Below are 26,170 nucleotides of genomic sequence, written 5' to 3'. Positions count from 1 at the left end.
GAGGCCTCAGGGTGGAGAACATTGGTTTGCTGAGATGTGTAAAATGCACATTTCCTCTCGCTCAGTACAAACTACCAGTATATGGTCAGTGTATATAAGAGTCTGGTAACGTGAGTCTTTGTTAGTGTTTCTCTGTGTTTTCTTTCCCTCTGCTTTCCTGGAACCACTAACTCTAACGAAACCTGACATCTTGGTGCTAAAATATGTTGATTCTCCCCTCTGCCCTCACTGTACATTGAATATGTGCACAAACTCTGCAAAATTGCCAGTCTTCACGTGTTTAGAGCTTCTTAGTTTCCTCAGAGGTGATTATGGGCCCCATTTGTTTGCTTTCCTGTAGGAATGTCCTGCAATCAGGTGAGCAAGATTGGAATCAATAGCCAGTCTCTGCAGTGGGTTGGTGTGGTGTGTGTCCCAAATGTCATCTTAAGGACCTTCAGGACCAACTCTCTTCCCAGATGGTGCTGAGTACTGAGGGATTAACATGTCCTGGGAATTGTTCTTAGAAGAAGATAACTGCCTCATATGAGGTCAGACACCAAGGGTAGCCCATATCCAGTGAAATGTCTATGGGTCAGAGTGAGAGTCTGGCCAGTGTGGCTCGGCTTGGACAACTCTGTAGGGCCTTCCTAGCTCCAGAGCTCTCTGGGATCAGATGATGCCTTGGCTGGGATGCTTGCTGCTCAACATGTCTTCTGTATCGTATTGCAACTGTCACTTCTTCAAAGTTATTGATCCCAAGAGCTCCTTCATGAATGTATTGCATGCATAGCTTCATCTCAAAGTCTCCTTCGGAGACCACCTACACCAAGTCCATTTTAGAGTATTTAGAAGCTGAGAACACCCTATGTGAAAGGACAGCTTTCACAGGGTCAGGGTACCTGTTTCCCTCTCTCCTTTTTAAAACAACCAGGTGGAACCTTCTCTCTAAGCATGAGCATTGCAAAGCAAGTGAGTGTTGTAAGTGGGGATTAGTGAACTTGCCCAGAACCCAGGGCTGTATTTTGGCACCAGTGTTTGCTTTCTGATTGTTGGGTATGGCAGGATGATAACCTAAGGCAGTGTTTCTCCAAAGGCGGAGGCTTGCTAAAAATTCAGATTTCCAGACCCTCCTTAGGGATCACAATCCCCAGGTGAAGGGTCTGGTGATCTGCATTTGATAATCATTCCAGGAAATTCCTATAATTGGCCCCATTTGGGAAGGCTGAGCAATAACAAAATGTCTATCAGATGCAGCCATGGATATAAACTAATTTTATAGAAATAAAAACTACATGTTTTCTGGGTAGAGCAACCTTTTGTTACTGTCCTCAGTATACTGTACAGGCTCAGAGGCCCAAACAACCACTTCTGCTTCCATATGGGTTACCAAGAAAGAAAACCACACTAATGAAAATAATAAACAAATTAGACGTGAAGCTTCTCAAAGCACTATTTGTTCATGATGGAAATTAAAAAACTGGTGATGGAACAATAGAACCCCTGTGGGGCTGGAAAGGCAAATCACTTCGTGTTGTCCTCTGCCTCCAGGATAGATAAAGATGAAGTCACTTTAATTTAATACCTGCTGTGTAGCCTGGACCAGGGGACCAGGACCTTCCTGAAGTCCTGTATTTCTTCCAAGGGCTGTGCTTGCTTATGTTTTTCCTGTATTCTAAAAGGAGCAACTGAGCATTGGTTCATGTACTATATATGCTAAATTAATTCACTGCTACAGAACGCTGTGGGCCTTTTTTTTTTTTTTTTTTTTTTGGTATTTATTTGGAGAAGTTGTTGTTTCAACTGTGACAGGTCAGAAATATCTTCCTTTCACCCTCCCATTCCTTTAACTCTAGTTTTTGATATAACAAGTGGCTTTTCGTTCTGATCATTAAAATAGCCCTTGTAATTCTCGTTGGCTCTGCTAGGAAGTTAGCAATTTTCATCCCGAAAATTAGATTTACTTACTCCATCTTTCATGAGAGTATTGGGGATGTCAGCATTTCACCACTTTTAAACGGCGATAACCAAGAAGTCTGCAGAAAATAAACTTTATTACATCTATGGTAATGAGGCTTGCTGTTCCCAGCCCCTAATAATTCCTTTGGGTCTCTCAAGGAGTCAGAGCCAAAGCTGCCAAAGTGTGCCTTTTTGACAGTCTAAAGACTTTGCAGACATTGATTTCCTATCCTTCTGACACTTGTATGGGGCTGGAGTTTCCTTCACAAACGAACTTGGTTTCCCTCAGGATCGTTCAGTGGGTTTCTCTGACAAATTTATGGTCCTGGATGGATTTGTGATCACAAGATAAAATCTTTGACAAGTTTCTTTTTTCTCTCCCTCTATGCCCTATAGCCATATTTTGCTAATTAAAAGTTCCAGACTGATGGCCAAGGATTTATTATCAAATGATCTAAAGAAAATCTGCCTACTAAACAATTCAGAGGCTATGCTATGTATTTTGTACATGGAAAAACAAATGTACATACCAAACCTGTTAGTGCTCAGAGCTTCTGATATATTGGACAATTTTGCTGAGTATATTTTTGAGTCACTTCAAAAAACTTTTTACCTTTTTTTTTTTTTTTGAAAAAGATGTTTGTAAACGTGGGTAAAAACGCTTGCATCAGGGCTGGGGATGTGGCTCAATCGGTAGCGCGCTCGCCTGGCATGCGTGCGGCCCAGATTCCATCCTCAGCACCACATACAAACAAAGATGTTGTGTCCACCGAAAACTAAAAAATAAATATTAAATTCTCTCTCTCTCTTTTAAAAAAAATGCTTGTATCACCATAGATTATGGTAATACATGCATACATTAACATCTATTTGTATAGCATAATAATTAAACCCAAATCTGTGTGGTCAACAAGATGGATGAATCGAATTTTGTTGTGTACCTCAATATTTAGTCTCAGTAAATAAAAGTTTAATAAGGAAAAAAAGAGGGGGGTCCATGATATAAAATGTTACCTTGGACCTGTCATGACTTTCATTTGAGAAAACAATAATCTTGACACCTTAGTATTTAAGGTATCTATCATGACATCAACATAATTGATTGAAAACCAGCTTTCATTTACTCTCCATGGTACCTACAGCCAACAGCAACAATCAGAACTGAAACAAAATATTTGGGTTATTCCCACTTTAGAATAAATTTAAATGACCCTGAGATCTTTTTTTGAAAATAATAGCAATGAAGTAAAGTTGAATGAAATTCTGATTTGGGCTCTGGGATTCGGTAATTAATGGGACCCCCTACATCAGAAGATGCATGAGCCTTGATTGGGCTAAATGGAGGGAATACATAATACACAAAGAATACAGGTATTTTTGAGTAAACTGACAAAAAAATTTAGAAATGATAGGTTTATCTGAAATTCCTAGATTAAGACACTGAATAAATAACGATCCTTCAACCCCATGGTTTTCAATAGGCATCACTAGCCACGTGTGGCTATTTAACTGTAAAGTAATTTTGGTTAAATAAAGTTTTTTTGTTTTTTTTTAACCAACCACATTTCAAGTATTCAACAGTCACTAGCACTGTGGCTAGTGACAACCCTGCTGGAAGGTATAGCTGTAGAACATCTCAGAAAGTTCCATGGCCTAGCACAGCTCTGAACAGATTGTCCACGGGGAAGCATGAATGTGGAACTCCCCCACTAGATCTCACATTTCCAACTAATTTCATACAAGTTGCGCCCACTCTGCAATCTGACATGTTTCAAATCTAAACTTGACTTTGCTATGAAAATGGCTCCCCAGGGTCCCTACTCCTATAACTTGGCATCACTGTTGTACAGAAATCCAGACTTGAAATACACTTAAACTCATGCAGATTTTTTCCAGATCCTATCTGTTGGATGAACCTTTTCCTTCCCATTTCTGCCCATTATAGCAGCTTGCATAATTTGCACTCTTTGATGTTTATAATAAAGGGTAACAGTTGGTCACAAGAACAAGCACCTTCATTTAAATGAGGATAAGATGCACAAAATTCACAAATTTGTCCTCAACTCCATTGCTGTTAACTCCATTAACATATAAACTGTATTATATGTAACTTTCAAGCATGATCTTTTTTTTTTATACTTTTACTAGGAAATAAGCACAATATATTTAATTAGTGCATTTTAAAAAGTTTTGACACGTGTACAGCCCCCTGAAAGCATCAACATAAAACAATAAATTGATTCATTGTGCCCAAACTTGTGTGCTTCATAGAACTTGATCCCAACATAATTATCTATCTACCCACTCACCTCTATATCCAGTGGATCTCCTATCTGTCACTATAGCTTTGTTTGCATTTTAAAGGTTTTTATGTAAATGCTTATGTAAATAGGCTTCCATATGTGCTCATTTTTTATCTCATTTCTTTTTTGAGATTCATCCATCTGAGTTGTTGCATGTACCAAATTTTTCATTCTTTCTTATTGCAGAATATCTTACAAATTGCTTTTTCATTTTTTTTTGTGTGTGTGGGGGGGCATTTCAGTTCTTTCCAATTTTTTCCTATTACAAACAAAGCTATTATGACTGCTAGGTAAAAATAAAGTCTTGCCATATACTTTCATTTTTCTTGCATGAATACCTATGTGTGGAATGACTTGGTTATATTCGATGTACATATCTTTTTAAATTTTTTCAAGAAGCTGTTAAATCATTTTCCAAAGTGGTTGTACAATTTTACATTTGCATAGTAATGTAAGAGAATCTCATAAAAATAAAGTAGCAAAATAAAGTAGCACCTCTATTAAAGAGAGACAGAGAGAGAGAGAGAGAGAGAGAGAGAGAGAGAATCTCATTGGATTAACTTCCTCGCCAATACTCTAAGTACATAGTCTTCCTAATTTTATCCATTCTACTGGATATATAGCATCTCATTTTGGTTTTAAATTGCATTTGAATTCTCTCTTCTTAAATGCCTATTTATGACCTATATATCTTCTTAGTGAAATGTTTGTTGTTCAAATTCTTTGGACATTTTTGGGGGAGTTGTAAGATATCTTTGCATGTTCTAGACACTGATTCTTTGTTAAATATGTTGCACTAATATTTTCTGCTGGTCTGTGGCTTGTTCTTTCATTTTTACAATAGTATATTCTGATGTGCAAAAGTTTGATTTTTTCACTTAAAATTTTATTCAACAACTTACAAAATGTAATTTGCACTTTTTGTGTCCTAATCAAGAAATTTTGACTAAAACTACTGTCGTTAAGATTTCTCCCTGATATTTCTTCTGAAAGTTTTATAGCTGTAGTGATTACATTGAGGACTGTGGTTTACTTTGTGTGCGCCCTTTGTGAGAAGGTTAGGGATTCATTGTTCTCTTTAGGGCTGCCTTATACTTGGGGTGAGATAGGGGGCCAGTTTCATTCTTCTGCATGTGGAGAGGTGGTTTTTTTCAATTCCACTTATTGAAAAGACTGTCCTTTTCCCACTTTGTGTTTTTGGCACCTTTGTCAAAACTCAGATGGCTGACATGCATGTAATTAGTGCTGTGGTCTAGATCCGGAATGTCCCCCAATGGCGCCTGTGTTAAATGTTTCTTAACCCTCAGTGTTTTGGGGGAGGTGGTGGAAGCTTTAAGAGATGTGGTCTAATGGAGAAAATTAGGCCTTTGGGGTGTGCACTTGAATGAGACATTGGGAACCTAGCCCCTTCCTCTTCTTCTCTTTGCTTCCTAGACACCATGAGGTGAGCAATTTCCTCCACCATGCATTTCCACCACGATGGCTTCACCATAGGCCACAAAGCAAATGGGTTAACCAGTCAGACCAAAAAATAAATAAATAAACAAACAAACAAATAAATAAATAAATAAAATTAAAAAACTGTAAGCCCAAATATACCTTTTCTCTTCATAATTTGATTTATCTCAAGTATTTGTTACAGTAATGGGATGCTGACTAACACAATTAGTTTCAAAATAAGCTAATGTAAATTTTCCAACTATATTCTTATTTTTAAATAAGGTTCTGTATGTCTTTTATATTTTCACACAAATTTTAGGTCAACTTGTCAACTTCCATGTGCACAATAGAAAGTCTGTTGGGATTTTGATTGGACTCACATTAAATCTATACATCACTTGGAAAGAATTGACTTCCTAATGATACTGATTTTTTTCTATCTAAGAACATGATATAATCTTCCTATTTCAATTTCAATTCAATTTCAATTTTCAATTTAAAAAATCTCTCTCACCAATGTTTTGAAACATACAAGATACAAGTCTTGCTTTAATTTTGTAAACTTTATCCATAACTATTTCACCTTGTGATATTATTATAAATGACATTTCTTTTCATATTTCAAATTCTGATTCCTCATTGCAAGTATAGAAATACAATTGATTTTTGTCAATTGACCTTGAATTCTGAGAACAGAGTTTTCCTCTTTCATTTCCAATATAGATACCTTTTCTATCTATTCTTGCTTTATTTCTCTCCCAGGAACTTCAGCAATATGTTATAGAGATGCTGAATGCAGACATCATTGCATCGTTACTAACTCTGGGGGAGAGAGGAAGTCATTCCATCTTTTATCATTGGGTATGATATAAATTACATTTTCCATCTATTTCTTTCTATCAGATTAAGGAAGTTTCCTTCTCTTTCTATTGTACTAAGTTTTTTTTCTTATCATTGAAAGCTACTTAGTGAGCTTTGAAAGTTTCCATTTTAAAAGCAATTTATCTATTTCATCTAAGTTCTTTGGTGGCATTATATTTATAATGTCTGTTTTAATATATTTGTGTATTAGTTTTGGCATTGGTGTGATTTCTGGGTCTCATGATGGGTCATATTCATCTGCTTCTTTGCAAGTCTATTTCTATTGTGGTGGTGGTTTTTATTGAGACTCTAGGCATTGTGAATTTTACATTGTAGGGTGTTGGATGTTTGGGTATTCCTTTAAATACTTCTGGAACACAGTTAAGTTACTCAAGTCAGTGTGGTCCTTTGTAGGATAGTTTAATCTCTGTTGAAAGAAATAAGAGACTAGTCTTTTTCATAGAGCTGATTTCTCCCCCATGACTGAGGCAGGGGTCTTCTAAGCGCTCTGCCTGATACGCCATCTATTTTAAGGTGTCTTCACTCTTGTTGGTGGATGCAGAACTCTTCCTTTCTAAGAGAGCACTGAGATCCCTTGCTCCTTGCTGGTGGATCTTTTCCTTAGAAAGTTTCTTCACAATTATGAGTGAGTATCTGTGTACTCAATAAGACCCATGTGAAGTCTTCTGAGGACCTCCATGCCTCTCACTCTTGCCCTGCCTTGTGAACTGTGCACTTACAGGGACATTGACTTTTTCTAACTATCAGCTCTTCCTTCTCTGTCCAGGGACACTGCTGGTCTTTGCTTGGGTGTCCCCTCCTTGAAACTCTCTGGATTGTAAAATCGAACAATCCCATTGTTCATCTTGTTTCTCTTTTTCCTGTCAGGGAATGCTGTCCTGAAGTATTTGTGCCTCAAAGTTATTATATATATATATATATATTTTTTGTATGGTTTTGAAGTTTTTTCCAAGGTGGGAGGGTAAATCACATGCCCTTTTTCTGCACTATGGCTGGAAGTGAAATTGTTTTATTCTTTCTCTAAATAGTTCAGTAAATGTGTGCTCCAGAAAAGTATGCTGAATGTCTCCTGGACAAATAAGCCATCCTAATTAGTGTATCAATTTGCCAGTTGAAGATTCACAGATGTATGAGATAAAAGAATAAGAAAACCCAAGATATTGGGTCCAACTAGGACTGGATATTTATTTTATCATTTTTAGCTGAGAAGATGAACAGTTCAGAGCAAGAAGGGGAGAATTAAAATATCCTTAATTTACCTTCCTTAGTGTATATGTCATTTGGTTAATGTTCTTCAGACAGTCTAATCAATTCCTTGCAGTTTGGTAAAGAATTACATACAGATGTGATTATCTCAATGCCCCAACTATTTGAGAATAGCCCTGTGGATTTTGACAGCACTGGAGAATAGGTCTGTTCCAACTACATATAGCAATACATCTCCTCCATGATGAAATTTCAGCACACAGGGAAATCTTTATCTCATGTCTAAAAGTACAAGTAACCAAGAAGTAAGTAGAAAATATTAGAATGAGTAAGAGATCTCCACTCATGTGGTTTTGTATGGTAGGACTTGACAGAGATGTTCCCATACTAATGCCAATTCATATGTGTGATCCCTTTGCATAATCACAAGAAGCACTGGTGAGATCGAGATGTCCCCTCCAGAGATGACATGCAGTCAGAAACTAGGGGGCTCTCTTGTTGTCATTGAGAGAAAGCATATTATGATCACTTTAGAATATAAAGGGTTCAAAGGGAGCCAGAACTTAGGAAGAGATGTTTCCACCGGATATACTTCTTGGTGTGTTAGCACATTGGTGAACAAGTCCTCATGGACAGAATGTTCTTCACTTTCAGTGCAGAGCTGGTAAGCAAATGGGGGTGAATTTTGGCAGTTTTAAGTGACTATTGATAGCAATGTGGGCCCTGTTTGAATAGTCTGGGACTGCTCACTAAAGGCACACAGGTGTCTGAACACCTTGGCGTTTCCTGGCTGAAAGGAAGCAGAAACCTTTTGAGACTAGGGTCAATTGATGTGTCATGTTAACCTGACTCAGTACTGTTCCACGTTTAATCATGTAAGACTTGCTGGGAGGGCTTGTTAAAATCACAGATTGCAGGGTCCCAACCCACACATCCTGTGTCAATAGGCTTGGAAAGGGACCTTGTCATCTATAGTCTCAATAATCGTCACACGTGAATATGAAACGTGTGCTGTGCTCTCAAGTTCCCACTTTGGAAACAGAGTGAGATGCACTAGGAATGAAATAATTCCAGAAGTTGTGGTGAGCTAGGCCAGGGTTAGAACACTCGCTCAGTATGTACAAGTAACCGTGTTCAATCCCCAGGATCACTGCAAAATAAAACAGAAGAAGAACAAAAGTAGAAAGAACAAAAATTGGAAGATCCAGAATTGATATTTAAGCCCACCAAGGAAGGACCGTGTGCATTCATGTGTGTGCCCATGAGTGGCTTTGAGAGTTGATGTGTGTAGGTAAAGACAGTAGGCGTGGAATCCCTTGACCTCGGATGTAGAAAGACACATAACAATTTTCACATAGTAATGTCAGAACTTTACTTTTTGAGTACAATCTTCCTCGATGGGGACATAGAGAAGGCTTGTGTAGTATGTTTCCTCCAACCCTAATACTCACATGGGAAAGTTATATCCACTTAATAAAAAAAGAGATTACGAAACATGAGGAAATATATGAAATGAGTGAGTGACGGCAATTTTTAAGTCTGAGCCCCTGGAGATATTCTTAAAACAAAGAAGAGACCCAATCTATCTAGAATTGTTTGGATTAAGGCTCCCTGGCACTGAAGGGGCTGGAGGGAGGGACTCAGACATCCCCAGGGAGACTTGAAGCTCAGTCTCTATAATTCTACATGAATAATTAGCCTTATGGCAGTTAGACATTAGCTGAGTTTCTTCCTACAAACTCATGAGAGTCACCTAACCTCCTGCTCTGTGTATTTAGAAGCTCTGTGGTTTCACTTCTCCAAGACTAAGTTGGAGGACTTTTTATTTTCCTTGAATCTAATAGTGTAGGTAAAGCAGCGTGTGTGTGTGTGTGTGTGTGTGTGTGTGTGTGTGTATGTAAATACAAACCTCTGAGCTTTATATCTAAAATCCTTTTCAGATAGACTGTAGTAGAATTTACTCATTGTAATCACTTCAAAGATACGCATTCTTTTTTTTTTGTCATTTTATATTTATTTTCAAAAACTTTTCTTTATAATGATACACTTTCCTACTAAATCCTCTTATTTAAAAAAATAATTTATACTTTTTATGTGATTATTTCAGTAGAATTGTGTAACCTGCATACACCTCAGCATTTGGCTCTTATAGAGAAGATTCTGATTTCTAAAAGTAAAGGTTTCTTACTGATTTCAAATTGCCACAGTAGCTTATCATATCTTCACTTTGTGCACAAAGCTTTTGGGGGTAGAAGAAAAGCTACAAAATGCTTAGTATTTTGAGATACTTTTTTTTTTCTGTGATATAGAGTTCCAGTGTTTAACAGTCTGATCTTCAGAGTATGACACACTTGACTGGAAATCTCAGCCTTGACAAGCCTGTCCATGGGACGATACATCCCATTCACTAGCCACATGACGGCGGCAATGATTTGAACTCTCTTTACTTTGAAATTCTTACCTTCAAAATGGGGAATAATAATAATAATGCATTTTTGTGGGGTTATTGTGAGGATTGACAGCATTGTAGCATAGTATATTGTTAGAGTCTGTAAACAAGTCAGGATGGTGCCTGGTATTTTGCCAGGGGGAGTGGTTTGTGAAGTAACGCCAGCGAGCCATTAAGTGTGGAGATTTCTTATTGGTTGACTGCTGTATCTAGTTTATGTTAATTAAGATAAGCTGTGTGGAATGTATAAATACCCCTCCTGTCCTACAATAAACGGCTCCCACTCCTGCTGTATCAATCTACACAAGTTGCTCGTCACCCCCCGGTTATTTTGCTGCAGCCGGACTGCGGCAGTATATTGTGCTGAGTAACATTAAAAGCAAACGGAGGGCTTTTATGATTGTTAGTACTAGTAGCCGTAATGACTAGAACTTAGGAGAATCAGTTGACCTTGTTAAGTGAAGTTTACTGGAAAATAAAATTTTGGGATGTACTAATTTTATATTCAGAGCAGTGATAATTGTTAAACTTGTTTTTGATCATATTTCTCATTCTATCCTCCTAGAGAACATATGAAAAATAATTCCTCCTGCTACATATCCTAGAACATATGAGGTAAGGTTGCCTGTTTGAGAAACCTCTCTATCAAAAATCTAGGACTTAAATTGGAAACATCTGGCCTTTGACTCATTAGTATTTAAGATGAAACTAATGATCTCTTCACTTTTCAATGTCTGTATTTGCAAGAGAGAATAAGAGGAAGTCAGTCTCAAGGAAAAATATTGATTTCCCTTTAGCAAACCCCGTTGAAATGCACTGTTGTAGGCCTTGTTATTTTTAAGTGTCTGGATTTTCTTTATGAATTCATTAAAAAATGTTTTAGCAGCTCTGGTGGCCTAGTATCTCATTCCAACATAAACTTACCACTGGAAAGCACATGCTGTTTGGCTCACCTTTTCATTTCAGGGATTAATAATAATGACAAATTACAGGTGCTGAAGTGATGCTATATCCTTTAGCATAACTGATTTGATGCTCATAATATTATTCTTTTGTCCATAACTTCTTAATAATATGGCATCTCTCTTGTGATTGACAGTTAATGTCTCACATGCTAGAATTCAAGTTCAAAATCTGAGAATGATATTACCTTTAATAATTGGTACAAATTTGGACCTGTCATTAAATCTTAGTTTCAAGTTTGCTCTAAGAGTAATGTCTACATTGAAGAGTTTCCACATGATAGATATTCTGGAGTAGGCTCAATTGCTATTAAGAAAAGATCTCTCTCCTAACTTGTATTCATTGAGGTCTCTTGATTCTTCTCAAGATTAATTTTTGCATCTCTCATAGCCTATCATGAGGCCCTGGCAGTATGAAATATTTATCTGTTTCTTTAAAGGTTTATCTTTCAATGATTCTTAGAAAGTATATGAAAAATACACACTGACAAAGTCACTTCCTAAGATTTCATAGCTTTGTTGTGAATTTTCTTTGGAAGTTCTGTCTGTGATTATGTCGTCTGTGAATAATGTGTTCCTTTTCTCTTCTAGCCTGAATGCTTTTAACATTTTTTTCCTTGTCTTATTGCATTGGCTAGGAATTTCAATGAAATGTTGAATAGAATTTGTTATAACAGACACCTTTGTATTTTTTCTGATTTTAGGTAGAAATGATTCAGGGTTTTACCATTAAGTTTGATCCTAGCAGATTTCTTGTAGATGCCCTCATAAAATCAAGGGAGTTCCCATTTATTGCTAGTTTACTGAGTATGTATATCCTAAAGAGGTGTTTAATTTTTTTTTCAGATTTATTTAAGTATCTATTGAGATGCTCATACAATTTTTTTCTTGTATTTTGTTAACATGGTGACAATAAACTATTTCTTATTGTGCATATTTTGGAAAAAAAGATCTTGAAAGTGTTATTGCATCTAAGTTTTCAAATTTTTTTAGCATAATTGTTAATAATATTATTATCTTTTAAAAATTTTTTCTAAAGTATATGTAGTGATGTCCCTTTTTTATTCGTGATTTTGAGTGATCAGTTTAGGTAGAGTTTTATCTACTTTATTGTTTTCAAAATAAATAGTATGCTTTTATTGTTTTTCTTTTCTATTATTTCTGCACTTTCTATTTTATTGTTTCCTACTCCTCCCCCTCTTCTTCTTTTTCATCTTCTCTTTTTCTTTAGATTTTTGAGAGGGGAATGTATCATTTTTTGTTGTTGTTGTTGTTCTACTTTTAAAATCCAAACAGTTAAAACTAGACATTAACTTTAAGCAAACAATTTAAATGTATCTCATGTATTTTGCTGTATTGTGTTTCTTTATATTCAGTTAGAAATATGTAGCATAACCTTGTGAGTTTTTCTTCATGGGTCATTTAGAAGTAAGTTCTTAATTTCCAAATAGTTTTTCCTAATTTAATTCCATTTCAGTTAGAAAACCGACTCTGATTACAATCCTTGTTAGTCTGATGAGAGCTACTTTCTTTTTTTTTTTAATTTTTTTTTAGTTGTTGACTGACCTGTATTTTATTCATTTATTTATATGTGGTGCTGAGACTTGAACCCAATGCCTCACACATGCAAAGCATGTGCTCTACCACTGAGCCCCAGCCCCAGCCCGTGAGAGCTACTTTCAAGCCAAGCATAGATCATCCTCATGCCTCAACCATGTGCAATTGTGAAAGAGTCTGTACTCTGGATTGGGGTGCATTTATATTTATTTGCTATAGATATAAATTAGGTTGGTTGATAGTAATGTCAACTAACTGAATTTCTATGTTTATTTCATCATTTGAGAGATGGACACATTGGAAGTGTGGCAATTATGCTTTGTCTTTACCCCTCATTTGCTTCCTCAGTTTTCCCTTCAAGTATTTTGATCATTGAAAGATGAGCTACTAAAGACACTTGTAGGTGTTTTGAGGTTCTTACAGAAGTGCTGATACAATGTCATCCACAGGCACTGACTGACTCTAGAAGGAGGAAAAGGTCTTTCTCATTGGGTGTGGGGATAGAAGCAGGATATGGAAATGAATCCATCATTTAAGAGTGACAATTTTGCCATGTGACAAAACTATACCACTCTTTTAGAGGTAAGAAGTAGTCTTAAATTCATATAGTAATTACAGTGACACTTCCTTGCTCATTTTCTCATTTAAAAAATGGAGATGACATCTATTTGCCAGGTGGTTAGGTGTAAGGTGCAATAACACTGAGTATGTAAAACAAGCAGCCTCTGTTTTCTACATGAACCATCATCAGGGACTTTTGTTAGACCTTGGAGGTACTGTAAGTGCCAAGAGAAGGAGGAAGGTCCTGTAAAGATGCTGTTATAACTAAAGCAAGTCATCCTTCAACAGAGCAGGAGGTTGGCCAAGGACTTTGACTGTAGTCCCAGACATGAAATGCTTGCTAGGAAGAGGCTAATCAGGGTAGGGTAGCAATGTCAAGGTTCAAGGCTCAGCCTGCTTGGTAGGTCAATGTAGCTAGGCAAGGCAGAGACAACTAGGCCACTGATGCCCATTCTAGTTGCTGGTAATAGCAGCTGTCAGGTCAGTGTGGATCAATCTAGGTAGCAGATGTGACGTAATGGAAAGGGCACTCATCTTGGATTCTGGCAATCTTGACTTCAAATCCTGCTTTGGTATCTTATTACTTCATACATATTTTGTGCCTTCTGATCTTAGAAGAGATACTTGACACTTCTTTGCTCATTTTCTCATTCTAAAAATGGAGATGACATCCATTTTGCAAGGTGGTTAGGTGTCAGATGCAATAATACTGACTGCGTAAAACAGATAGCTTCGGTTTTCTACAAATGTTAGATTTCATCCTTCTTCCAAAATCCAGATTTAGGATGAATATAGGAAAAAATTGAATATGTGGCTCTATGGCATTTAGGCTGCGTCAAGATAAAGAATCAAGTAACTGTGTCCTTCTCTATGGAGTCTGTAATGTCTAGGATCTGGAGATCTTTCTATGCTAGAGAAGTAAACTCACTCAGGGAGTTGCGGGGTGTCCTTCTCTAGAAAATGCAACCTACTGCCCGTGATTAATGTTTCTTCCAGTTTGTGGCTTGAGCCCATCTAAGAGCCAGTGGCTACTGACAATTTTGCCATGTGACAAAATTGATACCACTCTTTTAGGGTTAAGGAGTAGTCCTAAATTCATACAGTGACTTCAAGGTTTTCTTTTTTTTTCTTTGTCTTCTTAATTCCTTACTTTGCCCATTTTAATATAAATTATTATTTTTCTGTGTATAATGACTAAAAAACACTTTCCTGATAAGCATCACTTGGTATTTATTCTTAATTACCTTAGAGAGCTACAGTTCTCTTTCTTGTGAGTTCCTTTGGGTGCATCGAGTCCCTGTGATCTTGGTTTGTTACAACTCTGTATTTTGTTCTCCTTATTCATCCTCCTTTGTGGCCCCCATTTCACAGCCATCTGCTCTCCAGGAATCAAGAATGACAGCGCATTGCGTGTAGCAGTCCTCCCCCACCTCCCCTGTCTCTGCACAAGTGTGGTTAAATTGTCTGTATTTCACGATTTTACTGGCTGCCAAAGACGAAAGCAATCAAGACTGATCAATCTTGAAGTGCCTCCATTAACCAATCAGGGGCGGTCACCGCTCTCACATCTTCCTTAAGAGAGGCCATTTTGGTAGCTTAGAGTTCTTGGGTATATGTCCATTGGGGGATTCATACCGTTAGCCAGTGAAAAGTTTTCTCCGCAATTAGTTGCAGAGACTAGTTCTAGGATCTCCAGAAACTCCTTTCTGCACCTTTCAAAATATGAAACAGGTTTGATCAATTTTCTGTTGCTTCTTGCTTGTTCTGTAAGGTGATTACACTTACATGTCTCCAACACAGAGAAGAAGAAACAGGCTTTGAAATTTCACACTTGGAGATAATCAAAGGGACCAGGAGAGAATTGGCAGCCATCTGAACACGTCGAGCCACAATAACGATTGACAGGGCAGCAATGAGTGACACATGTGGCTGATGAATTCTCTGCTGCTCAGAGGCACAAAGTTTGACATTTAAATTGCAAGCAGCCCTGGGTCCATTCCAGGAGCTGCCCGTGGCTGAACGCAGTTCTGATCACTTGCCGTGGGGGTAACGAGAGAGAGAGAGAGAGAGAAAAAAAAAGAAAAAGAAAAATCAAATTGTTCTCGGAAATCATGTTTAATGTAGAAATCTGGTTAATATTAAAATGCAATCTGCAGTTTTCAAGTATTCTATTCCTCAAGGAAAATGTTTCCTGTTCGAGGGGCAGGAGCAGTAAGCACTCCGTTATTACATCACTTCCTATGTCGGGCCCAACTAGCATTCAAAATGTATTACCGTATTGATAATGCTAATTTCAAAATGATGCCTTCCCCACCCCACCCGCCTTTGGTTAAAGGGTCTGGGCAAAATTCCAATCATATGGATCAATTTAGCCTTGGACGGCACTGGCCCAACTGATATTTCATGCGCTATATAGAATGAAGTCCTTCCACATGCTCAGGAATGGTAGCCCATGGTTCCTTTCTACTCACAGCATAGCATTATGCTGTGAGTAGAAAGGGACCATGGGCTACCATGAGACCTCCAAGAGCACGGCTATCTCATGGGCTTTAGAAAGGGGGTGTAAGCAGCTCCAGGAGGGAAAGAAACCGCGTTTCTCAACACACATGCTAGCCTCCCATTCTGAAATGACCAGGGAGTTAGGAATTGATTTCTGGAACTCGACTTTGTGCCACGATCAAATCAACTTGGTATTTTCCCTGTAGGCTTGGCTGGCTTTCACCAGGAGGACATGTGGATTTAACCACTGGTATTTACCCCTTTATCCATTTTTTTTTCCTGCAATGCCTAAAATCACTAAAGCTGATGACTGATCAGAATGAAGTCTTTTCAAATATCTGTCCCTTACACAGTTACACAGCATTCTTATTTTTTCATTTACAAAAAAAAGGCACTAAGAAAAAAACCAGTATGGGAACATCCGATATTTTAGGCCCAAAGCAGATGATTCTGCTTGCCTTGAGTTCCTCCAGTCCTTAGAGTCACTCAATGTGACACATCGAGCTGGTTCACAGTCATGGAGGAGACAGTAGTGTCAAGAGCCAGGTTCCAAGAGAGAAAGCTTGCTTCTGTTGAGGAACTACTCATTGGAATTTGTTTTAGAATTTCCTCCAGTTAAGAAATAATCTGTTCACATTTATTATTTTTTTCCAATGATAAATTCAAAGAAATGAACATTTTTTTGTCCTAACAATAAGTTTAGAGTCCATACTTTATAACAGTGTTGAATACTACCCAAATAAATAAAAAATACCCAAATAAGTAAAAAAATCAGGGTCAAGCCTGTTTTCCAGTGCATGCCTGCTATTTTTCAGGCACTGACTCAGGGGATCTATATTTTAACCTAGCAACTCTATAATATAGTTATTATTTTAATCCTCATATTTAAGTCTGATGGAGACTCCAAAAGACTTAGTAATTTGCTTCGGGTGAAGCATAATTGATTCTGATTAGGAATCCGTAGAAAGCCCTGGGTAGAAAGAGGTGTCAGCAGGGCTGTGAAGAAGATTTCAATGGGTAAGGGCGGGAGAGTGCGTGAGTGTGGTGGGTGATTTTGAGGTGTTATTCTATGATAAGAGAGCACAAGAATGGGTGTAAATGAGGCGTGAAAATGTATGATGTAAAAAAGAAATCATGTACTTTGACAAATATGACTGTGCTTCTTAGAATTTATCTTGAAGGAATAATTTCAACAAAATCGAAAATCATTCTGTGTGTATACATGAAATAGTATCACCACACTTTGCATAAGAAGATCAGCTGAAAGGAAAGTACAGCCTCAAAAAGGAGATAATGTTTTAAAAAATTCTAGACTATCTGTATAATGAGGGTGGTGGGGGTGGGGGTGGAAAAAACAGCCCCTCGCCTTGGGTCATGCCTAAGCAGAAAAGAGCAGGTATGATCTCACTGTATTGGCTTACCTACTCACTGCTGGATTGTAACAAGCTAACAGAATGATAATGCCAGGAGTGTTTAGAAACATGAAATATATGTGGTAATTGAAAAATCAAAAATCAGAAATGGTAGGTAAACTATGTGTACATGTTGAGAACAAAAGAGAGATTGCGAATAAGAAGAGGGAAATGATGAAATTTGAGGTCTGGGATTACATTTTATATTTTAAAAATATCTTGATATTCCATACGACTGACTTCTTTTTAATTAGAAAAATTAATTACTTAGTGTTACACATGGAGACTAGAGTAGTGTGGGACTGGTGGATAAAAAGCACTGTTAGGAGATCATCCTGAGATCACCTTAAACTTTTATGAATGAGGGGATTCTAGTTCATGCTGTAAAGGATGGAAAGTTCTGGCTAGTTTTTGAAGAGATGAATAATATAGTGTCAATTTCACATCAGTCAGATGATCTGCAAAGACAAGACCAAGGAATTAGAAGACCATTGAAATGTATCTTGGAAAAGACCAAATGGGAAGAGCAGAAGATGTAACACTTAGCATCACAATGATAGGACTTAAGGAAAAGGGGGTTTTATATGTTCCAGAAAATAGACCCCATTGGGAAAATGCATTGATTGATTTGTTCATGGGAAGGAAGATAAAAAGCAAATTTGAAGACATAGAAGATACAAAGAAGTTGTAAGGAATTTATTGATTAGTTTTAGGATTGACTGAGTTGCTGTGGCAGCAGGCCCCACATTTGGAAACAACCTATGGAACTAGAGATGGAGATTGGAACTGTGGAGAACCAGCAGGGTAGGGTGTAGATTTGGGGATCATCAGTTAGAGCCAACAGTAAGAACAGTGAGAGAGAAGATGAAGGGCCAGACACTGGGGAGACAGGAGAAGAGAGGCCCAAGGGGAGGAATGTGGGAGGGATAGGAAGAAGGGAGGTCAGACAGGAAGAGAAGATGCAGCCTTGATCGCTGTTCCACCACCTTTAGATATAGAAGTGCCTTTCATATATTGTGGGTTAAGAGAAGGAAGCCAGGGGATAAGAAAAACGAATCAATAAAAAGAATAATTGATTTGGTAAGGCCTATGTCAGAAGAGGCTAGAAAAGATGAAATAAAAAAAAATGTTGGGGAAAACCCACACCGTAAAGGAGTAGGGTGTACATATTTTTAAAGATTAAAGAAAAGGAGGGGAAATGGGAGAGCCGTTTAAGAGTGGTATAAAAGGGAATTGAGTGACATTTGTTGTTTTCTGGGGGTTGTAAGAGGAGTGTGGATTGGAGATACCTAGAGTAAACGGTATCTGTAAGGGCCTGGAGGTGAGATGAGAAGGAAAGTGATAAAAGAGAAAACCAAGGGAAATATTTTATATGACAATTTTATGCTGCGGCAATGCTGTCAGAATAGAAGAGTAGAACAGGAGAAAACAACAGAAATAAAGGAAAAATGAGAACAGAGAAAATGGAGAGGAAAAGAAAGGCAGATGTTTCCATGGGGGTAGGTGGCAGAGGGCATCAGTACCTGTTTCCAGTTCTTTTCCATGTTTTCAATATATGATGCTCTACGTGCCTGAGTCTAGAAGCTGCTTCATCCTTTTAAGCTACTATGGATAGTGAACACAAACAACTTTAACAATTATTTACCTACTCTGCACAGTGGCTTGTTGCTGACCCACCCTACCAGATCCTGGTGACAGTGAAAATATGATGTCAGGCAATCCTAACCCACACTGAGATAGCAAGCGGCATCAGGTTTACTCCTCTTCAGCCAAGTTTTATTAGCTGCTTGCTAGGTGCCAGACGATGTTCTAAGCCAGCACTCAGCAAACCCTGACTTGTCTGAAAAATCCAGCATGCTGCTTGTTTTTATAAATAAAATTTTATTGGAACACAATTATGTTCATTCATTCACATATTGACTAAAGCCACTTTTGCAGAGCTGAGTAGTTGCTACAGTACCATATGCTTGGTAAAGCCTAGAATATGTATGAAATTCCTCTCTACAGAAAAAGTTTGCAGAATTGTGGGCAGCTAGAGGTCCATCCTAATAACACAATTTGTATACCCTAGGAACTTGGATTAATGAGGCATTCATTTTCAGTAATGATGGATATTTTTATGTCTTTGTCCTGAGCAATTGTAAATGAAATGTGATACATTGAAAGCAATCTCAACCTAATTCCAAACTATCACGAGTTTATGATGAAAGCCAGAAAATAAACCGTGTTTGAAGACTTGAAGCTTAACAAGACTCCATGGTCCTGACGGGCATGTTGTTTCCCAGGTGGACACTGGTGTGCTCCTCCCTTGCAGCCATGAGTCTCCTGAAAGGGTCCTTGGTAGTATGTTTCTTTCCTGAACTACTGGCTAGCAGATGGTAGGTAGCCAGGTGCTCTTGGTCAGTTCTCAAGTTCTCAGAAAATGTCCATGTGGGCAGATGCACACTGTTGACTTTTAAATGGTACCTTAGCAGAAAGAATGTAGAATAACTGAATTATGGCGATTGGAAAAGAGGCAGTAGCTGCCTCATTCCATTAAATGCTTTGAGAAAGAGGGGGAAGGAAGGAGGGAGAGGAAAGGAAAATTCCTGTCTGAGAATATCAGTCGCCTCTCAGATTTAATGAAGAAACTGCTCTTCTATTTGTCTTTTAAAGCATAATTAGGTCAGACTGCTTTTACCTTATAGTCTTCTAGAATTAAACACAGACAAACTTTGCCTAACTTAGGCATGTCGAGTCCAAAGGAGAAGGATGGTTATTTTGTTCTTGTACTTGAATATTGTCTCCATGTATTAAAATCAGGTAACTAACTGGTAGCTGTAGTAATAATCCATGGAGGATATCCCAGCTTGTGACAAAATAACTGAGAAATGTCTGTTTCAACGAAGAAAAATTAGGATTTTTTTTCTTCTGTAAACTGACTCTTTATATTCCAATTTCCAAATGAATTGTTTGTTAAGATAAAAAATTCTGATATAACAACTGTTATTAGTGGTCACATACCAAATGGTGTCAGAATTCTTTTGTATATTGTTTGATATCTGAATTCATGATCAAGAAGGGTGAGGTTGGGAATAAAAGGGTCCAGGCCCAATTTGCTAAGAAGCCCATGATACCAAAGTTGGACAAAATATTGTCGATAGGTTCTGAGCTGTTTTAAATGATTTGAGCTTGTGGGCTGGGGTCAGTTGCTTCCTGGAGTATCCTGACAACATGGGCAAGTTAACATGAAGAGCAAACAGAAGTCTTGTATGTGAAGAGCCATGGAGAGTGGGAGGAGGGCCTGAAGACCGAATAGGGGCTCATGTTCCAGAGTTTCCTGTGGATTCCTCGAGCTGAGAACTGCTTGCAGTCAGAGGAAAGCATCCAGTGTGGCCCCACAACAATGAGCATTATCACACCAAACCCATTTTCTCCTGGATAAGTACCTAGATTTTTGCAACAGGACAATAAGGCATATGTGATGTAGTTGGTCTTTGTCATGACATTTAATGTTACAAAGATGATGTTCCTGTCAAAGACCTGAAGCCATAGGTGTCCAATTCTGTGCAGATGCCCAAGGGGAGATAGCAAGAACATTTGAATCATTTATGCAGCTATGTATTTCAGTCAAATAATACGTGTATGGAGAATTCAGTTCATGGCTTTTCCTTTCCACTCTTTCGCATGTGTTAATGTGTGTGTTCCTTGCCTTTCTGTACATTATATAAATGACAGCTTTTATAAAGCTTTTTCCAGTGGAAAGTCAAGGGAAACTTTGTAAATTTCATTGCCTATAACACTGAAAAAGGAACTCGGGACCAGAGCTTAGCTCGTTTCTTATGGAAACCAACAGCAAGGGGAAGTTGAAAATGAGAACATGCTTTACATTTTATCAATTAATGAAATCTTTATTTTTTATTTATTAGAAAACCAACTAGGGTCAAGAAGGATGAGAAAATGGAAGGATTTAGTATGGAAAATCTTAATAACTATTACAAATTGTGAATTCTAGATGCACGTTTCTGTTAGACCTACCCATGTGAGGCTGACTCCCGTAGGCTGTAACCAAGGGAATGCTTATAATAATACCATATTCATTTAAGTTTTAATGCATTTTAAGGCATAAATGATGGTCTCATAGCCTAATAGTCTGTGAAGTCGTAGAATGGAATATAAAGTGAACTTTATGTAATATTATTTAAACACAGAAGTTTTATTTTCTGATGGAAAGTTTATAATAACTGGACAAGAAAATAGCTATGTTCTAAAATTATTTTGCCATCTAAAATCTACATTTTTTGTTTGACTGTCACGGTTCATCTCTTCTGCATGGGGAGAATTTGACAATAATTCTATTTTGTATATATTCATTTAACATAAAAAATTAGCTAAGGAAATTTGCTGCAAGAAAGGGAGGCATTGTAGAAAAAAGCATTTGTTAAAGTATTATGATGTATCATGAAATTCAACCGACTTCATAATCAGCCTAGAATGTTCTTATATTCTTTCTGTTATTACTGCTCATGCATTAATTTTATCCAACATAAAACAAATGGGGGAAGACAACTAGATTTTCTTTCCAGATGGTATGAAAACAGCAAGGTCACATGTGAAGAAAGGCTGTCCCTTTTACAGAGAACTTAATATTTATCACCTCTCTTTTAGGTCATAAAACTTGTTTTTCCTATTTTTCCTGGACCTTTTGGCTCAAGACCCCAGGAAAGAGCCATGCTCAGGTTTGAAGAACTCATCTGCTCAGTCTCCTGGCTCCGTCCTGATGGTCTGCCTCATCCCCTACTCTTCTTTTCTAGCTTGTTATTGATTTCTTTCTTTCTGGTTTCAGATTAGCATACCAAAAATTTTCTGGCAGAAGTGGAGAGCAAGCAGCTCATTTTTCAAGGACTTTGCAGTCTGTTCTCTGCCTTAACTTACTCCAAGAGCGAGTTCTCGTATGACTTCTCAATATTTTCATAATTAGCTGCCCCCAAATTTTCATAATCTGTAAACATAGTAAAATGACTGTCAGACATTTAGTATAGTAAAAGTGAAGAGAGAGAGAAGGAAAAAAAAAGGCCGGTTTCCTTAAACCATTTTCATCTGACTTGGGGAGAGAGCTGGGCCTGGGCCCATCGCCGTTCAACGTTCAGGCGCACGACTCAAAGTGATTTTTCTTGAGGTGCCACTGCCACACACAGCTACCATGTGTTCTTTCTTGGCTCTGGCTGGCTGAGCTGATCTTCACGAACCCCGAAGGCTGTACCCTGTCCCCAGTTTTACATCCATCCTTCTCTGCCAAGGTGAAGGCGGCACAGACCGCACATGTTTTCTTTCTCCTCTCTCTGGGAGGCTTAGCCGATCGTCTCCGGGTGAAACATCTTCCCCATCAGCAGCCTTGGTATGTCGCCTGACATAGGGCCAGGGTGGATATGGCCCATGGAGGGAGCCACGGTGGAAACAGCCTTCATGGTAATGCCAGGGGAAGCTGCCCGGCTGCATTCTGGAGCAATCAAGAAGAAACAGAGAAACAAAGGATCAAAGGTACATTCAGGATGGAGGGAGTGCCCAAAAAGTCTAAGACAGAAGATTTCTGTAGAAGTGCAGGTGGAATATAGGGTTCCAAGGCAACTTACTGTTGGTGGAATAAAAATTTCGTACTTTGTACAAGATGTTGGCAGAGACAGCATAGACTGCAACCTGTATTTTTTTTTCTCAAGTCCTTTAATTCAAGGCAGTGTTCTCAATATAAATTCATGTCCAGAAAAAACTTCTCTGGCCCTCAATCTATAATGCTTTCAGCAAAAAACTGCTTATCAAATATTACATTCCATGAATTCCATTGTATTGTACACAGTGGCTTCACCTTGGCAGTATCGCAGTATCGGGCACAGTGGCTCAGGCCTGTAATCCCAGCAGCTTGGGAGGCTGAGGCAGGAGGATCTCATATTCAAAGCTAGTCTCAGCAACATAGCAAGGTCCTAAGCAACCCAGTGAAATCCTGTCTAAATAAAATATTAAAAAGGGCTGGGGATGTGGTTCAGTGGTAAAGCATCCCTGGGTTCAATTCTCAATTCCTTCCCCCCCACATATACACAAAAAAAGCTATCAGAAGCTATAACTGGGGTGGGATTATGGGATACTTGAATGATCTACTTATTTCCCCCTCATTTTCCTATGCTTAATATGACATTCTTAATTTAAAAATATCAAGAAAATCACTGATGATATCTTTCACGAGCGTCTAAAAACCCAGTAAATGACAGATATTCTACACGAGGGTTAACTTATTCCTCGCAGTTTCCCAGGATCCTGTGGGCATCTGATTTGCCTTCTTATCCCCTCCATGCCTGGGCCTGTTGCATAAAAACATGTAGGATCCTGATGACGGTGCCCAGCCTGTGACATCCAATAAATGTCAGCAGCCACTGCAGAAGCCTCCTACCCTTCCTTTCTTCCTGTCCTCAGAGATATGGCTGGTGCCTCCTGGAGATCAGCTCCTGAGAGCTAGGGGCAGGGAGCCTGAGTCTACATCCCAAGCCAGAGAGCAGAGATGAGCAGAGAGGGCTGGAGGGCAAATCTGGTGGAGCTGACTGGCTAGAGGTCATGCCCCATCTAACTGGAGGAATGGTGTTTCTGTGTAAGTCCTTGTGATTCATCAACGTTGCTAAACTCAGTATCTATTTTCACTCCTCCAAGGGCTATTGATCTCACACATACCCTTTTCCTTGGCTGATTTGAAGGATATATCTTGCATTTCTCTGCTGGGTGGTCATTCGTGTATCTTGACATAGATGTTGAACTGAACGTTTTTGTTGTTATTCAGTTTTTGCCATCATCTCAAATGTGACAAGACCCTCAGCACGCTCAGTAGTTCCACTTGAACCTTCTCCACACCAACCTGCAGGGAACTCCAGTGTTAGTTTTAACTTAATGAATGTGATATCGTTACAATTACTATTTGACTTTCTTTCCATTTACCAATATCTATTTGACTGATAAATTTCTATTTATTCCTCTTTTTCCCCCTCTAATTTCTTAGAAGCTTACATTGCACTGTTAGTAATGATATCTGCATTTTAAGTATGCAAAGACATTACTTATTTTGTTTTGGGTATTAAATGCTAGCTGACTTTAATCACCTTCTAAATTTTCATCCTCCTAATTTCCATATCACTGATGGTTTCTCAAAATGTAATTCCAGCTTGTTTAACACACAGGCACATACAGATTAATAATTAATTATAACTTTAATAAAAAAATACACTTCATGATTTTTCCTCTTTTGAATTTCTAACTTTTTGCTTCTTTTATGCTGGTTCATTTATTTTGCTGAATTCAGTGACTTAAAAAATCCTTGAGGATATTAATGTCTGAACATGTCTTTGCTTTCACCTCCATTCTTGAGGACCTGATCATTCTTTAGTATGCAATCTCTCTTTTCTCTTTAACATTCTTGTCTTCATTCTTCCAGTTTTACTCTTGGGTATGATATGTCTAACTGAGGTGTTTATTTTCTTCTGAAGCTAATGGGCACATTTAGTCTGAGGATTCATATATTTATTTTTCTAATTCTGGAGAATTCTTTCCATACATTTTTTTTGTTCTCTGCTGTTTGCTCTATTCTTTGTTTTTAAACTTTCTCCTTAAAAAAAAAAAAAAACAAAAAAACCTTTCTCCTTTTATCCTCCTTGTGGTTTAGCATCTTCCAGTCTTTGAATCATCCCATTGTGCTGTCGGAATTCCTTATTATTAACTCGCTAATTCTTTTATAAACTAGATAAAGACGAAACTTTATCCTGTGTCGAGAGTTTGTTTTTTCTTTATTTCATGATATTTCTTTTTATTTATAGTTTTGGATTATTTTTGTTCCTATGTCTACTTTTGCTTTACATCTGCTTCATTTTAGTTCAAAATTTTTTATCTTCTTTTTTTGTGAATGTCTTTCAATAGTTTCCATGTTTGAACATCTCAAACATAATTTATTTAAAGCCATTCAGAATTTCAGACTCCTCCATTGTTCACATTCTTGTACAAGGTAAATTCTCTGGATCGCAATGCTCCTCGATTACCTCTCTTACCGTAAACTTTGCTGATTTGTTTTGAATTTTCGGATTGCGTACTTAGTACACTTGGTGGCATTTCTGCCTCTGTCTTGGATCTCTTCTTCCTCTTTTGTAGTTCTGAGAGTGATTCTCTCTGCCCACCCCAGGTTTTACCCCATGGCTGTAATACATGACATTGGGATAATGCTGAGGGGCTGGGTCAGCAGGTGGCTCCACCCAGGTTCTCTCTCTGTGCTTGCTTACAGCATCCATGTCCCCAGGCAGCTTCCTGTATGGGACAGCCCCAGGCAGCAGTACTGCCCTTTCCGTGAATGGTGTAGCATAGAAGCCATCTGCACCAGGTGTCTGTCACTAGCTCCCCAATGCTGAGGGACTCACAGTGTCTCTATTAAGCTACAGAAATCAAACTTCAGCACAATACTGCTATTGCTATTCCCGGCAGTCACCGGTACTGGTTATTTACCCGCTGCTTGCTACAGTGGGTTTCTATTCTCCGCTGCTTCATAGAAACGTTTCTGTAGTGACTAAACATCCAGGTGCTCTTTTGTATGTTTCCTTAATACTGTTATTAGTTACTGCTGCGTGTTTGGAACTGGGTTCCAAAACATGGTCTTTGTGTAACGGACGCTGGAAGTCAAAGCCCATCATATCTTTTTATGGTCACAGTGTCTGCTTTGAGTTGCGCAGGGAAGTCTTCTCCGCCCTGGTGTAGTTTTGGTCAGGTGGTGGGATCAGAAGACAGTCTGTGATCTTTTCAGAACTGGTGCAATGGTGCTGTTCTCTTTGCAGTTACACCACAGCTGGTGCATCTGCCTGACTGCAGCACAGCGCTCTGTGGCCATAATTTCTCTTCCATGAGACTGTGAGCAAGGCGAGGCCATTATTATGCATCCCCAGCCCCCCACCTGGGCACCTGGCA

The sequence above is a fragment of the Marmota flaviventris genome, chromosome 17 (assembly GCF_047511675.1).
Source record: "Marmota flaviventris isolate mMarFla1 chromosome 17, mMarFla1.hap1, whole genome shotgun sequence".
In the NCBI taxonomy this organism is placed as follows: domain Eukaryota; kingdom Metazoa; phylum Chordata; class Mammalia; order Rodentia; family Sciuridae; genus Marmota; species Marmota flaviventris.
Note: the sequence above shows the minus strand (reverse complement) of the source record.